Source organism: Eubalaena glacialis, chromosome X (assembly GCF_028564815.1).
Source record: "Eubalaena glacialis isolate mEubGla1 chromosome X, mEubGla1.1.hap2.+ XY, whole genome shotgun sequence".
Taxonomy (NCBI): domain Eukaryota; kingdom Metazoa; phylum Chordata; class Mammalia; order Artiodactyla; family Balaenidae; genus Eubalaena; species Eubalaena glacialis.
In genome coordinates this window covers 96,618,243-96,633,665 of record NC_083736.1, presented here as the reverse complement: position 1 = coordinate 96,633,665, position 15,423 = coordinate 96,618,243, and positions in this window count along the sequence as shown.

The following is a 15,423-nucleotide window of genomic DNA, read 5'->3' as shown; positions in this document are numbered from 1 at the left end:
GCAATATAATCCTATTTAAAATCCTAATCCAGGAGCAGGCCTAGGGACCATTTACCATTACCTAAAGGCAGTGGGACAGACAGCTGGTTTCCCGGAAGGAGAGTTTTGCTACATACCAAATGTAGCTATATCTCAACCTGGGTTCAAATACTTATTCATGTGATCTTGGACTAATCTCTTAATCTCTCTGTGCCTCAGTTTCTCATATGTAAAATGTGATTATAGTAGGTCCTACCTTACAGGTCTATGAGGATTAGTGATAATGTATATACAGCACTTAGCAAAGTATCTGGCTCAAAATAAATAATAGTAATAGTTGTTGTTTTACATCCTTGTATGCTATTAGAGGAAGAATTAGGAAGAATAATCCATTGTGGCAGGACTATTAGTGCCCACCAAATACTCCATGTACTCCCTTACATTTCCCAGCCCCCTTTGCAGTTAGGGTAGGGCCTTGTGACTGGTTCTGGCCAATGAACTAGAAGCAGAAGTGATGTGTCATTCATTTAGAGGCCTAAGTAAGTAAGAGCTGGTGTGCTGTCTCCTTGTCTTTCTTCTCCACATAGCCTTGCATAAGAGAGAAATCAGCACATGATCAGTGCATCCCTATTTAACAGATAAGGAGATTCAGATACAAAGAATGTAAGATTGAACTGGCTTTCATATGCAATGACTTTCAGTCTCCTGTGTACTGTATAAAAGGCCCTTGACATAAATAAGAATTGTTTCCAGATTCACCATTATATATAATTTCCCTCATGAAATTACATCTAATAAGTAGAAAAAAATAACCCTGTTGAGACAAATGTGCTAGGTGGTTGGTTAGGCTCACTCACTAACTAGTTGACTCTCTCCCACACTCTACCCTTGACTAGGAAATTCAGTTTCATGCCTTAACAAAAAGACAAAATTATCTATCATGGAACTGAAGTGTTATTATTAAAGAGTCAATACAACAAATGATAAAATCATGTATGTTAAGGATCTACTATATACAAGCTACAGACAGTTATAGATGAAAGTGGATATTAGAGGTCATGTCATCTAATGCCTACACTTTACACATGAGGAAACTGAAGTCAAAGAAAGGAAAAAGGATAACCCCAAGATGATCAAGCTAGATAATGACAGTCCTGGCGTAATAAACAAGGTCCCCTACCTCCTAGATCAGCAATCTTTCTACTATTGTTCACTATTTCTGACATATGACCATCTAAACATACGTGGCTTTGTTTCCCCTTTCTGTGGTACAGGTCCATGAAGTTATATAAGAGGTTGAAATAGCACATCATAATGAGCTGAGAAAAAAAGCCTAGATGTCATTGAAATGTGAGAAAAGCTAGTTAATAGTATGTAAATCTATATAGGAAAAGAACATTCACAAACCAAATCCCTATCCAAAAACCCATAGAATCATTCATCTCCACAAAACATCTGTGCTGTCCGTGAAAAAAAAATGCATTTGGAGTCCTTTTTCCCTGGGAAGGGATTGCAGAGAAGCATCTATCCTTGTTCTCTGTAACTTCCAAAGTGACTGGCTGGCAATAAAGATATAGCATAGGGCTAGGGTCCAGAGTATGGCCTATTAATGTATTGTAGGGACACTAGCTGGTTTGTAGAAGGAATGGTCCTAACTTGTGCCTTGGCTTCCTAAGCCTTAGGTCTGACCAAGTGACTGACCCAGCTTGACCATTTGGTTCCAGAAGCAGCAGGAACCAGAGGCTTTCTTTCACCTTTGAGGAGCTCACACCTCCAACTAAATATCTCTTCACCACTTCAGCCTCTCCACCTTTAGTCTCAGGACCACGCAAGATGAGAAAACATCATCAGAATGGAATTTGCCTTGATCTCAAACTCCCTTTCTGTGGAAAAACTCCTAGCTTGCTCTCTCCAGTCTTACTGCCAGATTGTAAACTAGTAAATCTCAGCACAAACAGCTGAAGGCCACATAGGCCCAGCTGTCCTGTGTAGACCTTGGGAGAAACATTTGTCATGTGTTACACACCAGGGGCGTAAATTACAGCATGCAGTGCTGAGGAGGATCCATTTATAAAAAGGACTTTTTTCAAAAAGTATCTTCTGTTTTACATTTGGTAGTGTTTATGGATAGCTAGTGGGAAGCAGCTGCATGGCACAGGGAGATCAGCTCCGTGCTTTGTGACCACCTAGAGGGCTGGGATAAGGAGGGTGGGAGGGAGACGCAAGAGGGAGGGGTTATGGGGATATACATATGCATATAGCTGATTCACTTTGTTATACAGCAGAAACTAACACAACACTGTAAAGCAATTATACTCCAATAAAGATGTTAAAAAAATTAATAACATACAAAAAAGTATCTTCTGTTAACTCTGATATCATCTACACCTAGAAATGGAATATTTTCTTTCCTTGTTGGGAGGAGGGTAGTAGGCAGACAGGGCCTAGTGAATGCACCTGCCAGAATGCCACCCTTATACAGAATGCTGACAAAACAAATCATGGTGCATACCCAAGTGGGTTCTGTCAGGTTTTCCAGTTGTCAGTGGTTTAGTGAAATCATTAGTGAATTCCCTCAAGACCCCAGAATGCATATCATCTGGGCCTGCTGATTGCTATATATTTCAAGTTCGTTCACTTGCCCACATTTTTTATCAATTGCTACTGCTCAGATTTTTCTTACTGCCTAAAAGTCTCCACTGTTTCTTTTTCCTAAAGAATATATATAATATATATATAATATACTATATATACAATAGATATGTATTATGTATTTAGATATGTGCGTGCACACATTTATACATTCACGCATATACATATATACATATGTGGTTAAGTGTTGTCATTGTGTGTGTATATAGTATTTATAGCCACTTTCATGAGAGTTGCTATTTAAAGATCTGATCTCCCTCAAGCACAAATACCCTAAACAAGACCTTTGCAATTAATTCATTCCACATGTCTATGCCCATATTTTTCTGCTCAAATCAACTCCCCCCTTCTTGTTCCAGCAGCCCCAAGGTTTAGACAGAATGCAGTTTAGGAGTAGAAAATGCTTTAGAGCAGTGGTTCTCAAACTTCTGTATCAAAATCCCCTGGAGAGTTTGTTAAAACACAGACTGCTGATCACACACCAGTTTGATTTAGTAGGTGTAGCAGGGAGGAGGGTGCTAAGAGTTTGCACTTCTAACAAATTTCTAGGTGACACTGATGCTGCTGGTCCAGGGACCACACTTTGAAAACCAGTGCTTTGGGAGCTGTGGTGAAGAGGCTTGGACGCTTGCTGATGCAAGTCTGCCTGTCTGACTCCATAGATCAAAAATGGCTCCCAGGGCACAGATCAAGAGAGAAAAATAAGACTTTTGTTTATGTGTGCCAATCTGAGGGAGAGGACTGTACAGTTTTATACCACCTCTCTCCTACAACTATGCGAGTTTGCACAGAATGGGTAACCTGCACGTGTGAGAAGTGAAGGGGAAAAATAAGGAATAACATGTAGTTAGCCAGTCCACGTTTGCTGGACACTGATCTTTAGATTATGACAGATAAAGGAGAAAAATGATGAGTTTACCAGTTCACCTCTGCCCTAGACAAACTTGATGCTGTAGGTCTCAAACTTTAGCGTGAAAACTTAGATTTAGGAGTCTTCATCAGACCCTCTTGATGTGAATCTTGGGGCACTGGCCTAGGAACTAGCACTTTAACAAGTGATTCTGGGCCGAGTGGCATAAGGACCACACTTGGAGAAGCATTGTTCTAATGGGAAAAAAGCAGAACACACAGGAAAGAGAAAAGAATAATGCTTATAAGAAAATCTAGAGGCAAGTGTCACTTCATGAGGTGCAGACAACATACTCAGGGCTAGCAAATGAATGGAGTGATCAGAGTGAATTATTTTTCCTGCAAATGGCATTTAGGATTTTTGGAAACATAAACAGGGATTTGTTTAGTAAAGATAATATCTTCAGCATAGCTCCTTGAATGAGACACTGAAAAATGGGCGAATTACGCAATGCTTTTATATAAAGATTTACACATTTTCTTCAAAGCACTTGTATTAACAAACAGCATCTGCAATAGTGTCTCTGTGAACTCACCTTGCCCCATTTGAAAGATGAATAAATAGAAACCTAGAGACCACTTTGCCCATGGTCACACAACAAGCTAAGTGACTGAGCTAAGATTAGAACTCAGGCCTCAGTGCTGTCCAGAGATGCCTCAGTGTTGCCAGGCTGAAGTCACAGGAAGAGACAACGGAAAAACACACTTTGTGGTCTACTAGGTTGGCATCATTTGGGGTGCTACACTATGTTTTTGTGCCGGAAGCACAAAACATGGTGCTGCTTAACAAGAACAAGAATAAACAAACAGATTGCCTCCTCCACTTAGGTGTGTTTTGCCTTCTGGGCTATCCTTCAAAATTCTCCAAGACTGCAGTCACAAAAGTGGGGTGGGCAGTGGGGAGGGACGAGACACCACCCAGGCCCATTACTCTCACTACTCTTTGCATTATTATTGTTTTAGGAGCACAACAGAAGACTCTGCTCTGCTATGAGCTTTTTAAGAAAAACAGCTATTTGGGGGAAATTAGCATAATCTGGTGTTCCTTTGCCATCTGAAAACTGTATTTTACCTGAAGCAGCTGTCTCTAATTATTACACACCCTCATGTATCCAGTATGGACCCATCTGTCTATACAGTGAAGAGCTTTTGCTAAATGAAAAATCATTGAGGAAAGATAGACCAATCAGGACCATATTTAAAGAGCTAGGATGCAGTTGCTCTCTTGTTGGCTGGAACATGCAGCACCCTCTAAATTTAAAGACCGTTGGGACTTCCCTGGCAGTCCAGTGGTCAAGACGCCATGCTCCCAATACAGGGGACATGAGTTCGATCCCTGGTAGGGGAACTAAGATCTCACATGCCCCACAGCGTGGCCTAAAAAAAATTAAAAGAAAATAAAAAAGAAAATTTAAAAAGGGAAAAAAAATTTAAAAAATAAATTACAGACCGTGATACAGACAGCTCGTCTCAAAGACCACCCAACCACAGGAATTAGAGGTCACAAAGGCACTGACCAGAACAATAGACTGGTGTAAATATCAAATGTTGGCTGGAGCCTCTAAATCTAACTGAATCCATCCTATCCTACAGATCAGGTCAAAAGACATTTATTTCATCCCTACCTGCCCTCCTGATCCCTAAACTCATTAGATGTGAAAAAGAACCCCTGTTCTCCAATTTCCTACCTAATTATTGGGGGAGATAGACATGTTGGAATGGGTTTTTGTTGATTGGCTTTCTGTGTAATCTGTTAGCATTCCAACTTGTCAGAATATTTGTTGTTCTGTAGCATTTGGGTGAGGGGGGAGCTATAAATAAACAGAGCTGTGAGAGTACAGCCCACTGTCAGCATGGCTCGCAAGCCGTCCCATTATAACAACACACTCTGGATTTTACCTACTTACTTTCCATGTTCAGTAGCTGGCCTCTGCCTAAGGTTGGACGGAAGTACCTTAGGTCATTGACATTTCACCTTCCATTTCTTCCAGCTCTTATTTTTTCTCCTCTACTGCAGGCAATAGGAGAGATGAGCCTCACTTCACAGGATACAGAGACAATTTTAATGAAAATAAGGGTGTTGGATGCAAGGAAAAAATGCAGACACTATTTTTTGCCTACTGTAAAATAATGCTCAGTATTAAAGATAGAAGCAAAGCAGTATATAAGTAAGAAACTTTCATCAGAGCCCAATCTTTTAAAGCCAATTATTCCTTCCCTTTCAAGATACACAAGTAATGCAACAGATCAAATCAATGAGTTTCTCCTTTTCTGACATACCTCAAACCTCTCCCTGGGCAAACAGTTCTTTACAAACCAACATCAAACATTCCCTTCACTTGTGTCCCACCCCCATGTATAGCCATGTGCAGCTGTCCTGCCTGGACTTCATGTGGTCTACAGCCTCCAGTTTGCTTTGATTTTAAGCAAAAATCACAATGGTCTTCTCTAGTTGTTGTGGTACCAGGATGTGGGGAAGGTGTTTGGGGAGAAGCGTATACTGTGTTCTCGATTGATTTCCAAGGGAAAGCCACGCTGCATCGCCTCCTCTTCCTTTCTTTTCTGCTTCCAATTTGCCCTTTCTACCCTCATGGCAGGTAAAGTGAGTTTTTAAAAAGAGAAAAGGATGAGAGAACTTTTTCTGCTTTGTCCCTACTACCTCAAGTCTTACATGCAAATTAGGATTTGCACAACTTATCCTACACTTCCTCTAGAACAAATGGATTTGGGTTGACATACCAAGATCAGATCTTGAGATAGTGACCCAGGAGCAGAACCAGCTCATTTGTTCAATAGGTTTGCTATTATTGCAAACGATAAAAATAAATAGCTGTCATTTATTGATTACTTAAGTGTTGCAAAGCACTTTACATGTTCCATCTCATTTCATCTTCATTAATTACTATTATCATCTGCATTTTACAGTTTTGGAAACTAAGGCATTGAGAAGTTGTTTAATTTCTAGTAGAGTAACTGAAACAAAACCTGATATGTATGACTCCAAAGCCTGTGCTTTTGCTCACTAAATTTTACTGTCACATATATTCAGATCAACTCTGCCAAGAGGTATTTTCCATTTAAAAGAGGAAACAGTTTGAAAATTATTATTGTGCTTTCCTCTTTTGCCTTTTTGAGTACTCAACTTACACCCTAGTCTGCCTGAGGTAATCATTTGGGGAGAGGGTGGGTGTGGAAGGCAGAGGCATTAGCATTTATGACAGAAGGAGAAGAAATGAAGAGAAAGACAGGGCAATATTCACTTCTGACATACAAAATAAGATCATGCAGTAGGGCAACAGCCTTCAAGCCAGGCTTCTGTCTTATGACAATAATAATAATATAATTAATAAGATTTTTACAACTGCCTAAATGTCTCTACTCTTTTCAACATCTTGCTAGGAATTATATACACACACAAATTATATGTAATTTTATGTAAAAAATACATATATTCAAGTTCCTTTATTTCTTCCTTTAGAAAGTCAAGAGTTAAATTGTAAGGATCCAGATCTTAGAGTGCCCCAGAAAAATAATCCATTTTCCTGTGACAGATAGGCCAACTCTATGATAGAAGCAGGATACAATCTAGTGTGGGTGAAAGAACATTTTCAGTCCTGGAAAATTGTGAGGGGAAGGAGGGCAGAAAAGACGGATGAGTCTACAGGGAGAATAACAGTAACATAAGTGACAGTAATAGTACTCCCCAACTGAAACTATGGGAGGAGGCTACCTCACAGATAGAATGTGATCTCAGGTATTCTAGTTACATTTTTACTGTGCTTCCCGCCCTACCACAGCCAAATCACTAGGAGTATCAATTCCAACTCAACCAAAGCAGAATCAATATGTTCCTATAAACTTAGAAACTGGTTCTCCAGCTTTTTTCTAAGTTGTCACAACAGAGTATTTAAGCCTGAATGTCAAACCAATACCTTCTAAGGATATGCTGTATTATTTATTTGCTATATGACAAATTGAAGAACTTGCCATCTGCTTTACTTGGAGCCCTTTTCCAAAGAAGTAGGTAGGATAGTGTCATTGTTAAGAGAAAATACAGGCTCTGGAATCAGACTGGCCTGTGATCAAGTCCAGCTCTGCCACTTCCCAGCTATGTGATCTTGAAAATATTACTTAACTTCCCTGGGCCTCAATTTCCTCTTATGTTAAAATGGAGGGTTTTTTTTTGAGGATTAGATGGGATGATGTATGTTAAGTACTTAGCAGAGGCCCTAGAGCATGTTGTTAAAAAAGAAATGACAGGCCCCAAATAGAGTCATTTGTGCTAAGCCCACATCAGCCAACCAAGTAATACTTAACCTAATTGCAGTTATAGCCTCCCTCAAGAATGCAGTCTTAACCGATCAGTCTGGAATTTTCTGTTCAGTACCAATGAGGTAATCTGTCACATAGCCCACTTCCGACCCCCATAGGTAGGTTACCTAAGCCTGAAATAATCCACTCTTTTCCCCCTTCTGCCTATAAAAGGCTTCTATTTTGTACAGCCTCTCCAAGCTCCTTTCTACTTGCTAGATGGAATGCTGTCCAATTCATGAATCATTCAATAAAGCAACTTAGGCGTTTAAATTTTACTTGGTTGAATTTTTGTATTTAACAGATTTGGTGGAAGTGATGGGATCTGAAGTAAACTTCTGATGGCACTTGGAGACAACAAAAAACACAGGTGTGGTGCCTGTGAGAACCCCCTTTTTTTTCTTAATTTTTTTTAACATCTTTATTGGAGTATAATTGCTTTATAATGGTGTGTTAGTTTCTGCTGTATAACAAAGTGAATCAGCTATACGTATACATATATCCCCATATATCCTCCCTCTTGCGTCTCCCTCCCACCCTTCCTATTCCACCCCTCTAGGTGGTCACTAAGCACCGAGCTGGTCTCCCTGTGTTATGCGGCTGCTTCCCACTAGTTATCTATTTTACATTTGGTAACGTATATATGTCCATGCTACTTTCTCACTTCATCCCAGCTTACACTTCCCCCTCCCCATGTCCTCAAGTCCATTCTCTATGTCTGCGTCTTTATTCCTGTCCTGCCCCTAGGAGAACCCCTTTTTAAATTCACTGTCTTTCTCACCATTTCTGAGAGCCGTGGGTAAGTTCCTCTCAGTTCTGAGCTCCACTCTCTTTGTATTGAGCTCCCGACCTAACTGGTTTTCCAATACAGGGTAGATAAGCTTGAGCTGGCAGATGGCTTTGTCCAGAGCCCAACTGAGCTGGCAAATGGTTCTGCCCAGAGACCAATTGAGCTGGCAGACAGTTCTGCCCAGAGCCAAGCCCCTAGCCTTTCAGACTGCAATTCCCAGGATTTTGAGTGGAAAACCCCAGCCTTTGATTCTGTCTGAAGAGCCACATGGGAACTGTTAGTGGCAGTGCACAGTTCCCCATCCATGTGGAACCCCCAGTCCTCAATCCCCATTTATCGAGGTCTGCTGATTCAATCCTTTCCTCAGCCCAAGGTTTCACAGGAAGTGTTGGTGTTGTACACAGGGCCTTCTCTTGACCAAGACCCAGTAACATCTCTCGGTTACTGCCAATATATTGAGGTGCACATGTTTATCTTGTTCTGTGTCGATTTATCAGAGATGGGATTTTTAATTTCTAAAGAGTCAAGTACACCATCTTCCAGCACACCTGTTTATGTCTAAGAACTATATTCTCAGAAGCTGTAAATATCTACAAAAATGGCAAAACCTTACTAAAAACAACCTAAAATTACAAGGAGCTTTATGGGGAATGTTCCAATTAGACAAGATCATTCATTAAGAAGTACACTGGAAAGTAAGGATTCTAAATTACACAAACAGAATGGGATACCTATGCAGAAGCTTCCAAAAGGCTTTGGGATTCTAAAATAGATTCATTGAAAGACTAGTTACAAAAGGCTAGTGAAAAATTAAAAACACACAAGGAGTGCCTAAAATAAAAGATGATAGGACTGACATGGCTCCTACAGCTCCCCTCTAGCCTTCTTTACCTGAGTACTCACATTTCACTAATTTTTTGCCTGAACTGCTTTTCCTCTCTGAAGAGAGTATTAAAGTAACCTTTTAAAATAAAACTACCTGAGGTTGCAGATGAACCTCTTCAAGTATCTTTCACTCCTTGGTCCAAAACTGAACTAAGTGTCATAGTTAAAGAATTTCCTAAACCTAGGGAGGATCCCCAAAAGTTTTTTGAAGAATTTAGTCATACTGGGGTCTATGACCCCGGGCTGCCAGATCTTTATCAGCTTGTGCACATGTTGGTAGGACCTGGTGAAGCCCCAAAGTGGATGCAGGAAGCAAAATGGCAAACCTCAGAGGATGATATTTGAGACCTTTAACCAGAGAAAGCTCACAAAATAGCAAGTGACCTTCTACAAGCCATTCCTAGAGTCTTCCTTACTTACACTGATTGGCCAATCATTCAAACATACAAACAAAGAAAGATGAATACGTGGCAGATGTTAAAGCCCATTCAGAAACCCACTTCCTATGACGTTCTGGGTTCCACACATTAAATAGGGTCACCCAACATGCTCTAGCTGCCGAATTTATAAACAGATTATCTCCCAAGATTAGTGGATTGATATAAAGGCAGAAAATACGGTGGGAGGTCACCAGTCTGACTGAACTTGCGACTAGAGCCAAGCACTTTGAAAGGAAGACCCACTAAAACTATGCCCTGCCTTCACGGATCAAGCTTGCCTTAATCGTTACTACAAAAAAATTCCACGTCCTCCAAGCATCACACAGCCTAAAAATAAGATGTTTGCCCAAATTGCTTTTCAGGAACTTGGAGTCAGATATCAAGCTGGTTAAGACTGGCTAAGACCATCATCCCTACAATTGCGCATGCAAGAGTATCCACTCAGTGACCTCTTGATGTCAGAGGGTCAAAAATTCCACCCTCAGAACATGCTAATGCCACCATTTTCTAAACATGCATCCCATGAAGAAGTTTAGTTGAGCCTGCACTGAACAACAATTATCTCACCTTTTTCTTATTTCCAATCACTTTTCCCACCATCCCCAGGCCACAGCTTTATCACATAAATATCCCAAGCCCCTCAACTTCAGGGAGATGGATTTGAGATTCATTCTCCCATCTCTTCACTTGGCTGCCTCATGCATCCCTTTCACTGCTGCAAACCTCGGTGTCTCAGCATTCGGCTTGCTTCACGTCCAGCAAACAGAGCTGTTTCAGGAACACTTGGAGCAAGATGGTAAACAAAAATCTGCCAAGCCATTGCCCTTACAGCTACACCAGCTCCTAGGCCACAGACATAAAATAACACCTGGCCCCCCACACAGCACTCTTCTAGGGGTCCACTGTTAAAACAATGGTGCAAAGATCAACGTTTCATTTGTAATCAACTGGGACACTGGAAAAATGATTGTCTTTAAAGATCCTATGGAAATTCTTCAGCTCAAGTGCCACCATAGCTACCCCCAAGGGAGGGGTCCTATATGGGCCCCTTCCTGAGTTGACAGGACTCGAAGGGATTCTCTGAGAAACTGATACCAGTAATTTCCTTGAACAGCTAAAGGGAAACCAAAATTAAAACTTATTTTAGTAGACCTTCAAGATGGCAGAGGAGTAAGACGTGGAGATCACCTTCCTCCGCACAAATACATCAAAAATACAGCTACATGTGGAACAACTCCTACAGAACACCTACTGAATGCTGGCAGAAGACCTCAGACTTCCCAAAAGGCAAGAAAATCCCCACGTACTTGGGTAGGGCAAAAGAAAAAACAGAGACTAAAGCATAGGGACAGGACCTGCACCTCTGGGAGGGAGCTGTGAAGGAGGAAAAGTTTCCACACACTAGGAAGCCCCTTCACTGTCAGGGATGGGGGTTGGGCGTGGGGGAAGCTTCAGAGCCATGAAGGAGAGTGCAGCAACAGGGGTGCAGAGGGCAAAGAGGAGAGATTCCTGCACAGAGGATCCGTGCCGACCAGCACTCACCAGCCTGAGAGGCTTGTCTGCTCACCCGCCGGGGTGGGTGGGGGCTGGGGCTGAGGCTCAGGCTTCGGAGGTCAGATCCCAGGGAGAGGACTGCGGTTGGCTGCGTGAACACAGCCTGAAGGGGGCCAGTGTGCCACAGCTACCTGGAGGGAGTCCGGGAAAAAGTCTGGACCTGCCGGAGAGGCAAGAGACCATTGTTTTGGGGTGCGCGAGGAGAGGGGATACCTTCCCAGTGTGCCCACAGAAGGCAGAGCATCGCCTAAATGAGCTCCAGAGATGGGCGTGAGCAGCGGTTATCAGTTCGGACCCCAGACATGGGCATGAACCACTAACGCTGCTGCCGCTACCATCAGGAATCCTGTGTGCAAGCGCAGGTCACTACCCACACCCCCCAGAAGCCCATACAGCCTGCCACTGCCAGGGTCCCGTGATCCAGGGACAACTTCCCTGGGAGAACACATGGCGTACCTCAGGCTGTTGCAACATCATGCTGGCCTCTGCTGCCGCAGGCTCACCCCGCATTCCAACTATGACTACCGTACCCCTCCCTCCCCCCAGCCTGAGTGAGCAAGAGAGCCCTAATCAGCTGCTGCTTTAACCCCCTCCTGTCTGGGCTGGGAAAAGACTCCTGAGGGCGGCCTACACAGAGAGGTGGGGCCAAATCCAAAGCTGAACCCGAGGAGCTGTGCGAACAAAGAAGAGAAAGGGAAATTTCTCTATGCAGCCTCAAGAGCAGCAGATTAAATCCCCACAGTCAACTTGATAAACCCTGCATCTAAAGAATACCTGAATAGACAACGAAAGTTCCCAAAATTGAGGCGGTGGATTTTGGGAGCAACTGTAGATTTGGGGTTTGCTTTCTGTGTCTAATTTGTTTCTGGTTTTATGTGTATCTTAGTTTACTATTTAGTGCTTATTATCATTGGTGGATTTGTTTATTGATTTGGTTGCTCTCTTCCTTTATTTTTTAACATATATATATATTTTCTCCTTTTTCTCTTTCTGTGAGTGTCTATGTGTATGCTTCTTTATATAATTTTGTCTATATAGGTTTGCTTTTACCATTTGTCCCAGGGTTCTGTCTCTTCATTTTCTTTGCTTTTGTTTTCTTTTTTTCTTTCTTCCTTTCCTTCCGAGCCATGTGGCTGGCAGGGGCCTTGTGCTCCAGCCGGGTGTCGGGCATGAGCCTCTGAGGTGGGGGGGCCAAGTCCAGGACATTGGACCACCAGAAATCTCCAGGCCCCACATAATATCAATCAGCGAGAGGTCTCCCAGAGATCTTCATCTCAACATTAAGACCCAGCTCCACCCAATGGTCAGCAAGCTCCAGTGCTGGATGCCCCATGCCAAACAACTAGCAAAACAGGAACACAACCCCACCTATTAGCAGAGAGCCTCCCTAATGTCATACTAAGTTCACAGACACTCAAAAACACACCACCAGAGGCGGCCCTGCCCACCAGTAGGACAAGATCCAGCCCCACCCACCAGAACACAAGCACCAGTCCCCTCCACCAGGAAACCTACACAAGCTATTGAATCAACCTCACCCACTGGGGGCAGACACCACAAACAATGGGAACTATGAAACTACAGCCTGCAAAAAGGAGACACCAGGGCTTCCCTGGTGGTGCAGTGGTTGAGAATCTGCCTGCTAATGCAGGGGACACGGGTTCGAGCCCTGGTCTGGGAAGATCCTACATGCCTCAGAGCAACTAGGCCCGTGAGCCACAACTACTGAGCCTGCGCGTCTGGAGCCTGTGCTCCACAACAAGAGAGGCCGCGATAGTGAGAGGCCCACGCACCGCGATGAAGAGTGGCCCCTGCTTGCCTCGACTAGAGAAAGCCCTCACACAGAAACGAAGACCCAACACAGCCAAAAATAAAATAAATAAATTAAAATAGGCATGAATAATTTTTTTTAAAAATGAAATATTTTTTTAAAAAAAGGAGACACCAAACACAGTAAGTTAAACAAAATGAGAAGACAGAGAAATATGCAGCAGATGAAGAAGCAAGATAAAAACCCACCAGACCAAAAAAATGAAGAGGAAATAGACAGTCTACCTGAAAAAGAATTCAGAGTAATGATAGCAAAGATGATCCAAAATCTTGGAAATAGAATGGAGAAAATACAAGAAACATTTAACAAGGACCCAGAAGAACTAAAGAGCAAACAAACAGTGATGAACAACACAATAAATGGAATTAAAAAATACTCTAGAAGGAATCAATAGCAGAATAACTGAGGCAGAAGGACAGATAACTGACCTGGAAGATAAAATAGTGGAAATAACTGCTGCAGAGCAGAATAAAGAAAAGAGAATGAAAAGAATTGAGGACAGTCTCAGAGACAACTGGGACAAAATTAAATGCAACAACATTCGAATTGTAGGGGTCCCAGAAGAAGAAGAGAAAAAGAAAGAGTCTGAGAAAATATTTGAAGAGACTATAGTTGAAAACTTCCCTAATAAGGGAAAGGAAATAGTCAATAAAGTCCAGGAAGTGCAGAGAGTCCCATACAGGATAAATCCAAGGAGAAACATGCCAAGACACATATTAATCAAACTATCAAAAATTAAATTCAAAGAAAAAATATTAACAGCGGCAAGGGAAGAGCAATAAATAAGATACAAGGGAAACCCCATAAGGTTAACAGCTGATCTTTCAGCAGAAACTCTGCAAGCCAGAAGGGAGTGGCAGAACATATTTAAAGTGATGAAAGGGAAAAACTGACAACCAAGATTACTCTACCCAGCAAGGATTTCATTCAGATTCGATGGAAAAATTAAAACCTTTACAGACAAGCAAAAGTTAACAGAATTCAGCACCACCAAACCAGCTTTACAACAAATGCTAAAGGAACTTCTCTAGGCAGGAAACACAAAAGAAGGAAAAGACCTACAAAAACAAACCCAAAACAATTAAGAAAATGGTAATAGAAACATACATATCAATAACTACCTTAAAGGTAAATGGATTAAATGCTCCAACCAAAAGACACAAACTGGCTGAACGGGTACAAAAACAAAACCCGTATATATGCTGTCTACAAGAGACCCACTTCAGACCTAGGGACACATACAGTCTGAAAGTGAGGGGATGGGAAAAGATATTCCATGAAAATGGAAATCAAAAGAAAGCTGGAGTAGCAATTCTCATATCAGACAAAATAGACTTTAAAATAAACACTATTACAAGAGACAGTGAAGGACACTACATAATGATCAAGGGATCAATCCAAGAAGAAGATATAACAATTGTAAATATTTATGCATGCAACAAAGGAGCACCTCAATACATAAGGCAAATGCTAACAGCCATAAAAAGGGAAATAGCAGTAACACAATCATAGTAGAGGACTTTAACGTCCCACTTTCACCAATGGACAGATCATCCAACATGAAAATAAGTAGGAAACACAAGCTTTAAAAGACACATTAGACCAGAGAGACTTAATTGATATTTATAGGACATTCCATCCGAAAACAACAGAATACACTTTCTTCTCAAGTGCTCATGGAACATTGTCCAGGATAGATCATATCTTGGGTCACAAATCAAGCCTTGGTAAATAAGAAAATTGAACTCGTATCAAGTATCTTTTCCGACAACAAAGCTATGAGGCTAGATATCAATTACAGTAAAAATACTGTAAAAATACAAAGACATGGAGGCTAAACAATATGCTACTGGATAACCAAGAGGTCACTGAAGAAATCAAAGGGGAAATCAAAAAATACCTAGAAACAAATGACAATGAAAACACGATGACCCAAAACCTATGGGATGCAGTAAAAGCAGTTCTAAGAGGGAAGTTTATAGCAATACAATCCTACCTCAAGAAACAAGAAAAATCTCAAATAAACAACGTAACATTACATCTAAAGCAATTAGAGAAAGAAGAACCAAAAA